The following is an 8766-nucleotide window of genomic DNA, read 5'->3' on the forward strand; positions in this document are numbered from 1 at the left end:
TTTCTGTGTGGAACCAAAAAAGTAAAACAAATGAACAAACAAAAACAAACAGAACAGACCAGTTAACTGATCCAGAGAACAACCTGGTGGCTTCCAGACAGGACTAGGGTGGATGATGGGCAAAATGAAAAAGGAATTAAAAGGTACAAAATCCCAGTTATGAAATAGCTAAGACCTAGAGCTACCACGCACAGCATAGGAGACAGAGCAACATGTATCAACCTTGCATGGTGACAGGTGACAGCAAGGTTTCTCACGGGAATCACTTAATATCCGTAAATGTTGGATCATTGCATTGTACACATACAGCCACTATTCCATGTCAACCACAATGAAAAAAAAGGAAGTTAAGAAAACCATCCCACCGAGGATGGCATCAAAAAGAAAATACCTAGAAATAAATTTAACCAAGAAGGTGAACAATCTGTATGCTGAAAACTATTAAGACACTGATGAAAGTAATTAAAGACAGAGAAAAAGAAGGTATTCTGTGCTCACAAATTGAAAGAAATATTGTTAGAATGCCCCCACTACACAACACAATCCACAGATTGATTGCAATCTCTATCAAAAGTCCAATGGCATTTTTCACAGAAATAGAAAAATCAGTCCTAAAATTTGTATGGAACCACAAAAGACCTCAAATACCCAGAGCAATCCCGAGAAAGAAGAACAAAGTGGAAGGCATGGCACTTCCTGTTTCAAACTGTATCAGGAGGCGACAGTAATCAAAACGGTCCGATGTTAGCGTCACAGCAGAAACACAGAGCCCTGGAACAGAGTAGAGAGCCTGTAAGTAAACCCACACACGTGTGCTCAATTAATTGACAACAGAGATCAAGAAAATATAATGGGGAAAGGATGATCTGTTTGACAAACGGGCGGGGGAACCAGACAGTCACGCGTGAAGGAATAAATCAGACCGCTGACACCGCACGCAAGGCGCTAACGCAGATGCATTAAAGACTTAACACAATATCTGAAAGTCATAAACGTGCTGAAAGGAAATCGGCAGTGGGCTCTTTGAGAGGAGTTTCGGTGTTTTTTGGGGTCTGACAGCGAAAGGAAAAGCAACAAAAGGAAAAATGAACGGGCAGGGCTGTAGCACATGGAAACACTTCTGCACAGCAGAGGAAACCATCAACAACATGAAAAGGCGGTCAACACCCAACAGGAGGAAAGATTTGCTAATAACATCTAATTAAAGGACTAATATGCAAAATATACAAAAGACTCCTACAACTCAAACCAAACCCTCATACAATCCAACTACAAAGTGGGCAGAGAATCTGAATAGACAGATTTCCAAAAAGACATACTGACTGCCACAGGCACTTGAAAACGCGCTCAACATCACTAATCACCAGGAAATGTAAATCAAAACCAAAAACAAGATCTTACCACATGCATGTCAGAATAGCTATCATCAAAACCAGATAACTAGTGCTGGTGCGGATGTGGAGGAAACGGGACTCTTGTACACTGATGATGTGAATAGAAAACGGTGCCACAGCCAAAAAAGCATGGAAAAAGCATGGAGTTTCCCCCCAAAATGGCACATAGAATTCTCACATGACCTAATAATTCTGCTTCTGAGAATGTATCCAAAGGAAATGAAAACACTAACTTGAAAAATATATCCACCCCCCCATCAGTGCAGCCTTACTTACAAGAGCCAAGACATTTGAAGCAACCTAAGTGTCCGTCAGATGAACGGATAAAGAAAATGCAGTACTGATACACAATGGAAATCTGGCCAATGAAAAGGAAATCTTGCCATCTGCAACGCCAGAGATGGGTCCTGAGGGCATTTCGTAAGTGAAATAAGTCAGAAAAAGGCAAACACCTTACGCTCTCACGTGTATGTGCAGCCTTCAAACAAAGTCAACTCACGGATACAGAGAATAGATTAGTGGCTGCCAGAGGTGGAGAGTGGAGGGTGAAGAAATGGGGAAAGGAGTCAAAAGGCACAAACTTCCAGCTGTAAAATAAGTTGCGGGGATGTGAAGCAAGCGCAGGGTCTATAGTTAGTGACACGGGAGTGTATGTGACAGTTGCTAAGAGAGTGGCTCCTGAAAGTCCTCATCACAAGATACTAAACTGGGAACTGTGCGGGGACAGATGCTCACTAAGACTTGCTGCAGTGATCATTTTGCAAATGTATACAAATACATCATTATGTTGTATACCCAAACTAGTATAATGTTGTATGTCAACTGTGTCGCAATAAAAAAAGAACAGACCATTTGAACAGATTCATTTAATTAGTGTAGAGACTGAATTAGTGATTAAAAAAGCTACCCAAAAGGAAAAGCCCAGGTAAGATGGTTTCAGCACTGAACTCTCTATTTTTCTTTTTCTTTTTAATGTTTGTTTATTTCTGAGAGAGAGAGAGAGAGATAGAGACACACACAGATCTGAAGCATACTCCTGGCCTTGAGCTGTCAGCACAGAGCCCGAAGCACGGCTTGAACTTGTGAACTGTGAGATCATGACCTGAGCCGAAGTTGGATGCCCAACCAACTGAGCTACCCAGGCGCCCCTAGTTTTCAAAAATTCTTCCAAAAAAATAGAAGAGGGACCCTTTCCCAACTCATTCTGTGAGGTGAGTATTCCTTGATACCAATTCCAGACAAAGTCATCACAAGAAAACAACAAAACACTATTTTCTGTATATGGTCAAAACCTTCTCAACAAAATGCTAAGAAATGAATCCAGCAATAAATTAAAAAAAATTATACACTATGACCAAGTGGGATTTATCCCACTAGGAAAGCATGGTTGGTTTAGTATCTGAAAATCAGTGTAATAATGTAATACACCGTGTCCAAACCTAAAAATACAAAACTACACAATCCTCTTAATACATGCAGAAAAAAATCATTTGACAAAATTAAACTCTTTCATGTTAAAACACTCAACAAACTGGGGAGAGAAAAAAACCTCTTCAACCTGATAAAGGGCATCTACGAAAAGCCTACAGCTAACATCACAAGGACGCGCACTTCACCTCAGGGGAGAAACAAGACACGGATATCTGCTTTTATTACTTCTCCTCAAGATGGTAGTGGAGATTCTAGCCAGGGAAATTAGGCAAGAAAATAAAATAAAGGCAAGCAGACTGAAAGAAAGAAGTAAAACTACCTCATAGAGGACATGAGTTTGTAAAGAAGATACTAAGGAATCTACTACAAAACTATCAGAACCAAAAAATGGGTCTAGCAGAGCTTCAGGATGCACAATCAGTATACACGAATCACTTGAATCTGTATGCATTTGTAATGAATGATCCAAAAATGAAATAGAGAAAATGATTTATAATAACATGTAAAATTAGAGAGAAATTTAACAAAAGACTTTGGCTCAGGTCATGATCTCATGGTTCATGAGTTCAAGTCCCACACTGGGTTCTGTGCTGACAGCTTGGAGCCTGAAGCCTCCTTCCGACTCTGTGTGTGTGTGTGTGTCTCTCTCTCTCTCTCTCTCTCTCACTCGCTGTCTGCCCTCCCCTGTTCAACCTCTGTCTCTCTCTTCCAAAAATAAACAAACATTAAAACATTTTTTTACTTTAACAGAAGAAATGCAAAGTTTATACCCTGAAAACTGTAAAACATTGTTCAAGGAAAGAAGATCTAAATAAATGAAAAAACATATCATGCCTATGGATCAGAAGAGTTAATGCAAACCCTATCATAATCCCCAGCTGACTTCCTTGTTGAAATTGAAAAGCTGCTTCTAAAATGTATATGGATGCCTTGGGTAGATCCCCAGCAGTGCTATTGCTGGGTCATGGGGGAGTTCTATCGATAGTTTTTCGAGGAGCCTCCGCAGTGTTTTCCAGAGCGGCTGCACCAGTTTACATTCCCACCAACAGTGTAGAAGGGTGCTGTTTCTCCACATCCTCACCAGCATCTATATCCCAATGTTTATAGCAGCACTGTCAACAATAGCCAAATCATGGAAAGAGCCTATATGTCCATCACCTGATGAATGGATCAAGAAGATATGGTGTATATATATACAAATACATATATACACACACACACACACACACACACACACACACACACATACATACAATGGAGTACTACATGGCAATGAGGAAGAATGAAATCTGGCCATTTGTAGCAAAGTGGATGGACCTTGAGGGTGTCATGCTAAGCGAAATAAGTCAGGCAGAGAAGGATAGATACCATATGTTTGCATTCATAGGTCTAACAGGAGACACTTGGCAAGGGACCATGGAGAGAGGAAGAGGGAAAGAGAGCGGGGGAGAGTGAGGGACACAGATCATGGGAGACTACTGAATACTGAAAACGAACCATGGACTGAAGGGGGAGGGGGGTGATGGTCATGGTGGGGGTCACGTGTGGGGAGAAGCACTGGATGTTATATGGAAACCAATTTGATAATAAACTTAAAAAATGTATATGGAATTTCAAGGCATCCAAAACATCTACAACAATCTTCAAAAAGAAAAACGAAAGTAGGAGGACACACACTTCCAAACTTCAGAACTTACTAGAAAGTAACAGTAATCAAGTCAGTGTGACACTGGCACTCTAGAAACGTAGACCAAGGAATCCAGAAGTAAAGCCACTGATCTGTGGTCAACTGATTTTCAGTAGGTACGCTGTGACTGGCTGCACTGTGTCCCTCCCAAATTTGCGTGGAAATCCTAACCCCCGGGATCTCGTATTGTGACTGTCTTCGCAGACAGGGTCTTTCAAAAGGAAACTCAATGAAAGGGGGAGCCTTAGGGTGAGCCCTAGTCAGACAGGACAAGTGTTCTCGTAAGAAAAGGAAATTAGGACGCAGAAACACAGAGGAAAGAACATAGGAAACCAAACACGAGCCAAAGAGAGAGGGTCCTCGGAAGAAATCACCCCTGCTGACACCTTGATCTTAGACTTCTGGCCTCCGGACCTGTGAGAAAACAGAGCTCTGGTGTTTAGGTCACGCAGTCTGTGGTGTTTGGATACTGCAGCCAAGCCAGACAAATACAGTCGGCAAGGAAGCTGATCCGGTCAGCTGGACCGGGGACATCGGAGAAGATCCTGATGAAACTGGAGGCACCAGGCCCTTGAATTCCGAGGAGCCTCGCTGGCCAGCAGAAGCACCTGCCCGCGTCCGTCCAGCTCCCTGCTTCGCCTGAGGAAGCTAAGGGTCTTCCTCGAGGTGGCGGTCTTGCAAGACATGGCTGATATGACAGAGCTCCTCCCCACCGCCCCCTTTGCTTCTGGGTCTATGGAACCAGACTCAAGGCCCTGCAGGCTCTTAACGGGGAGGTACCAGGTGTGGCAGCGAGGCAGCATGCTGCACTCTGCAAGAACTGGACAAGTTTTGCAATCAGCACAGACAGAAGTCTGGGGCGCAGGTGTCAGAACGGATATTATGGGATGCACTCATGGTGGAAGGAACTCAAAGCCAGATGGAGCACAAGTGATTGCCAGAGGTGCCCGAAGCATTCTGCATTTAATCTCATACCTTAGGGGGATAAGAAGGGTTCCGACAGTCCGGCTGGTTGGCTGAAACGTGGACCAAGAGCTGGCTACCGTAAATTGGGTTGACATGCCACACCTGCCTCGGTAGACTGTGGAGGAAAGGACTCGAGGCTTAGGGATCACTGGAACTTCAGAGACGTGTGTCATTGAAGATCTGCTCACCGGGCGGGGGTGGACACATCTGTCAGCAGGACCATTAGGAGCCCGCGAGCGGCGCCCACACAGTGGAAGGCCGCAGGTGGGACATTCCGGGGGAACCGCTGCTACGGCCCTGGGAGCCCCGCCTGCGGTGCTGGATCCTGGGGCGGTGGGGGGCCGAGCGACAGCACAGCCGCCAGGGCGGGGAGCAGTGAACCCCGTTGCTCATTCTGTGTGAAAGGAGAAATGGCCAGGCGTGCAGTCACACCAGTTCGCAGCTGGAACCAGCGAGCTGGCTGGCTGGCCAGAAGCTTGGAAGGACTAGGACTGGAAAACTGGCCGAAGCGAAGTCTGGGGAAGAGGTGTGTGGGCAAACCCCACAAAGATATTTGTTTCCCACGTAAATGCTCACCAAAGGGTGACCTCAGCAGAGGAAGATTTTAATCAAGTGGACACAATGGCCCTTTCTGTGGATATTAGTCTCTTTCCTGTAGCCAGGGTAGCAAAGATGGGGGTTAGGCATGGGCCCCAGCTCCACGGACTACCACTCACCAAGACCAACCCAACTACAGCCACTGTTGAGTTCCAACATGCCAGCATCGGAGACCAACACGTGGGACCACTCCCCTAGGGTAAGCGATCGGATACCTGCTAGGGGGTTAATTACACTGGACTGCTTCCATCATGGAAAAGCAGGATCTTTTTTCCTTGCTAGAATATACATTTACTCTGGATACATATTTGCCTTCCTTGCACACACTGCTTCTCCCCAGATCATCTGTGGACTTCCGGGAAACCTTATACACCATCCTGGTGCTCTGCACCACTGCTTCTCAGCAAGGAGCTCACTTCACAGCCAATGAAATGCACAAATGGGCTCATGCTTGTGGAATGCATTGGTTTTCCCACATTCTTCACCTCCCTGAAGCAGCTGGCTTCACAGTGCGGACTTTTGAAGACCCAGATACAGCATCAGCTAGGTGGCAATACCTTGCGGGGTTGGGACAGGTTTTATTAGGGAGCTAGATGTTCTGAGGCAGTATCAGTATATGGTACTGTTTCTCCAATTGCCAGGACTAGCAGATCTAGTAATCAAGGCTGAAAATGGGGATGGCACCACTCACTATGATCCCTTGTGATCCAAGGGCTTCCTGTGCCTACAACCTGATGCTCTGCTGGCTTAGAGGTCTTAGTTCCAAAGGGAGAAATGTTTTTACCAAGATGACTTAATTAAACTGGAAGCTAAGACTGCCACTCAGCCATTTTGGTTGGACTCTTCGTGCCCCTGAATCAACAGACAAAAACGGAGTTCTGCGCTGGCTGGAGCAAGTGATCTAGTTCCCAAGGGGAAACGGGGCTACTCCTCCACAACGGCTGTAAGGAGGAAGGTCTATGTGGAATCTGGGGGATCTCATAGGGTGTCTTAGTGTCACCACGTCTTGTGATTAAAGGCAATGCAAAGCTACCACAATTCAATTTACACAGGACTTCCAACGGCCCGGACCCTTCAGGAATGACTAATGACCACGTCAGGTGCTTACTGAGAGCAAAGGGAACGTGGGATGGCTAGTGGAAGAAGGCAGTTATAAACAACAGATGGGTTTGGGCACCAAGCTGACAAGTGGCAGACTCGATAGTTAATTTCATACTTTCAATGCGCTTACTAAGCTAGGCCACAGGACCCAGAGACTTCACAAAACATTTGAACATTGCTATGAAAGCTGTTTTTAGATGGGATTAACATTTAAATGGGTGGACTGTGAGTAAAGCAGATTTCCCTCCAGAGTGTAGGTGGGCCTCATCCAATCAGTTGAAGACAGAAAAAATAATGGGTCACTGGAGGAAAAGGCAATTCTGCCCCTGGACCGTCTTCAGACAAGAGCTCCAACATCATCTCATCCCTGGGTCTCTAGCCTGCTGGCCTATCCCTGCAGATATGAACCTGTCCGCCCCCATGACTGCATGAGCCAATTCCATTAAATCCCTCCACATCCTCTCCCTCTCTCGATATATCAACATATACGCACACGTGTGTGTGTGTGTGTGTGTGTGTGTACGTATGTACATATAAAATGTAAATATACAGGTACAGGGGGAGGAGGGGCCAACATGGCAGAAAAGTAGGGGGATCCGAAGTTCCCTGGTCTCTCAAACAAAGCAGTTTTGAGGCCAAAGGCCTTTGAACTCCAAGAGTCTGGGTGGCAAAGTGAAAGAGATGCTTCCAGGGACCCACAGGGACAACCTGAAGGGCCACTGGTGTGTGACTGCATACTGGGAGAGAGAAAACAAACGTAGGGGTGGGATCCCCTTCTGTGGAAAGACAGAGAAAAGGAAGAGACCGGGGAAGCATAGGATTGTATCTGGACAAGAGAAAACCACGGACTGGGACGGAGAAAGATCCAATCTCTAACTGCTGGGCTTTCTCCAGACTGGGGCCCGCTGCCCAGTGTGCACCTGCAGAAGAGGGGAGCCAGCTCTGGGGTCGGTAACTAGTTCAGGGGCACAGTCCACAGTGGGAGAAGGCAATCCCCTCCCAGGAGAGCTGTGAGAAGAAGGCAGACACCCGCTCACAGGAGCGGCACTTCCCGGAAACTGGGGCAGATGGAGTGAGAACCTTGAAGACATCGGGGTTGAAATCCCAGCCCAGTGTCAGGAAAGCGCGGGAGTCAGCTGAGCAGGCCAAACCACCTCGTTTGTGCCTGTGGCACAGTGAGGACGGCTTGAACAGAGTGGCTCGGGACACAGGGTCCATGGAGGAGAGACTAGGATGTCGCCTGTTTTCTCCCCATCACGAGGTGGGGCATCAGGGAATAGCCAGCGGGGCCACAGTGGACGTGGGCCCCGCCCACACCAAACCACGCCCCTCCGCGCCAGCAGCTGCGCGTCTACCTGAGCGGCACTGACACTGGCCAACCAGACGGCCCCTCCTCCGGCCCAGCGCTGTTGCACTGCCTGGTCTAATTCTCGTACAATATTCTTCCTTCTTTTTCTCCTTCTAATCTCTTCCCTCCTCTAGTCTGGTTACTCTGGTTGTTGGTCGGTTTAAGCAGACATTTTTAGTCTATTCTCTTGATACATGTTCTATACCTCCTTCTTTATTTTCCTTTCTCTCTCTCTGGATTAA

The sequence above is a fragment of the Suricata suricatta genome, chromosome 9 (genome assembly GCF_006229205.1).
Source record: "Suricata suricatta isolate VVHF042 chromosome 9, meerkat_22Aug2017_6uvM2_HiC, whole genome shotgun sequence".
Taxonomy (NCBI): domain Eukaryota; kingdom Metazoa; phylum Chordata; class Mammalia; order Carnivora; family Herpestidae; genus Suricata; species Suricata suricatta.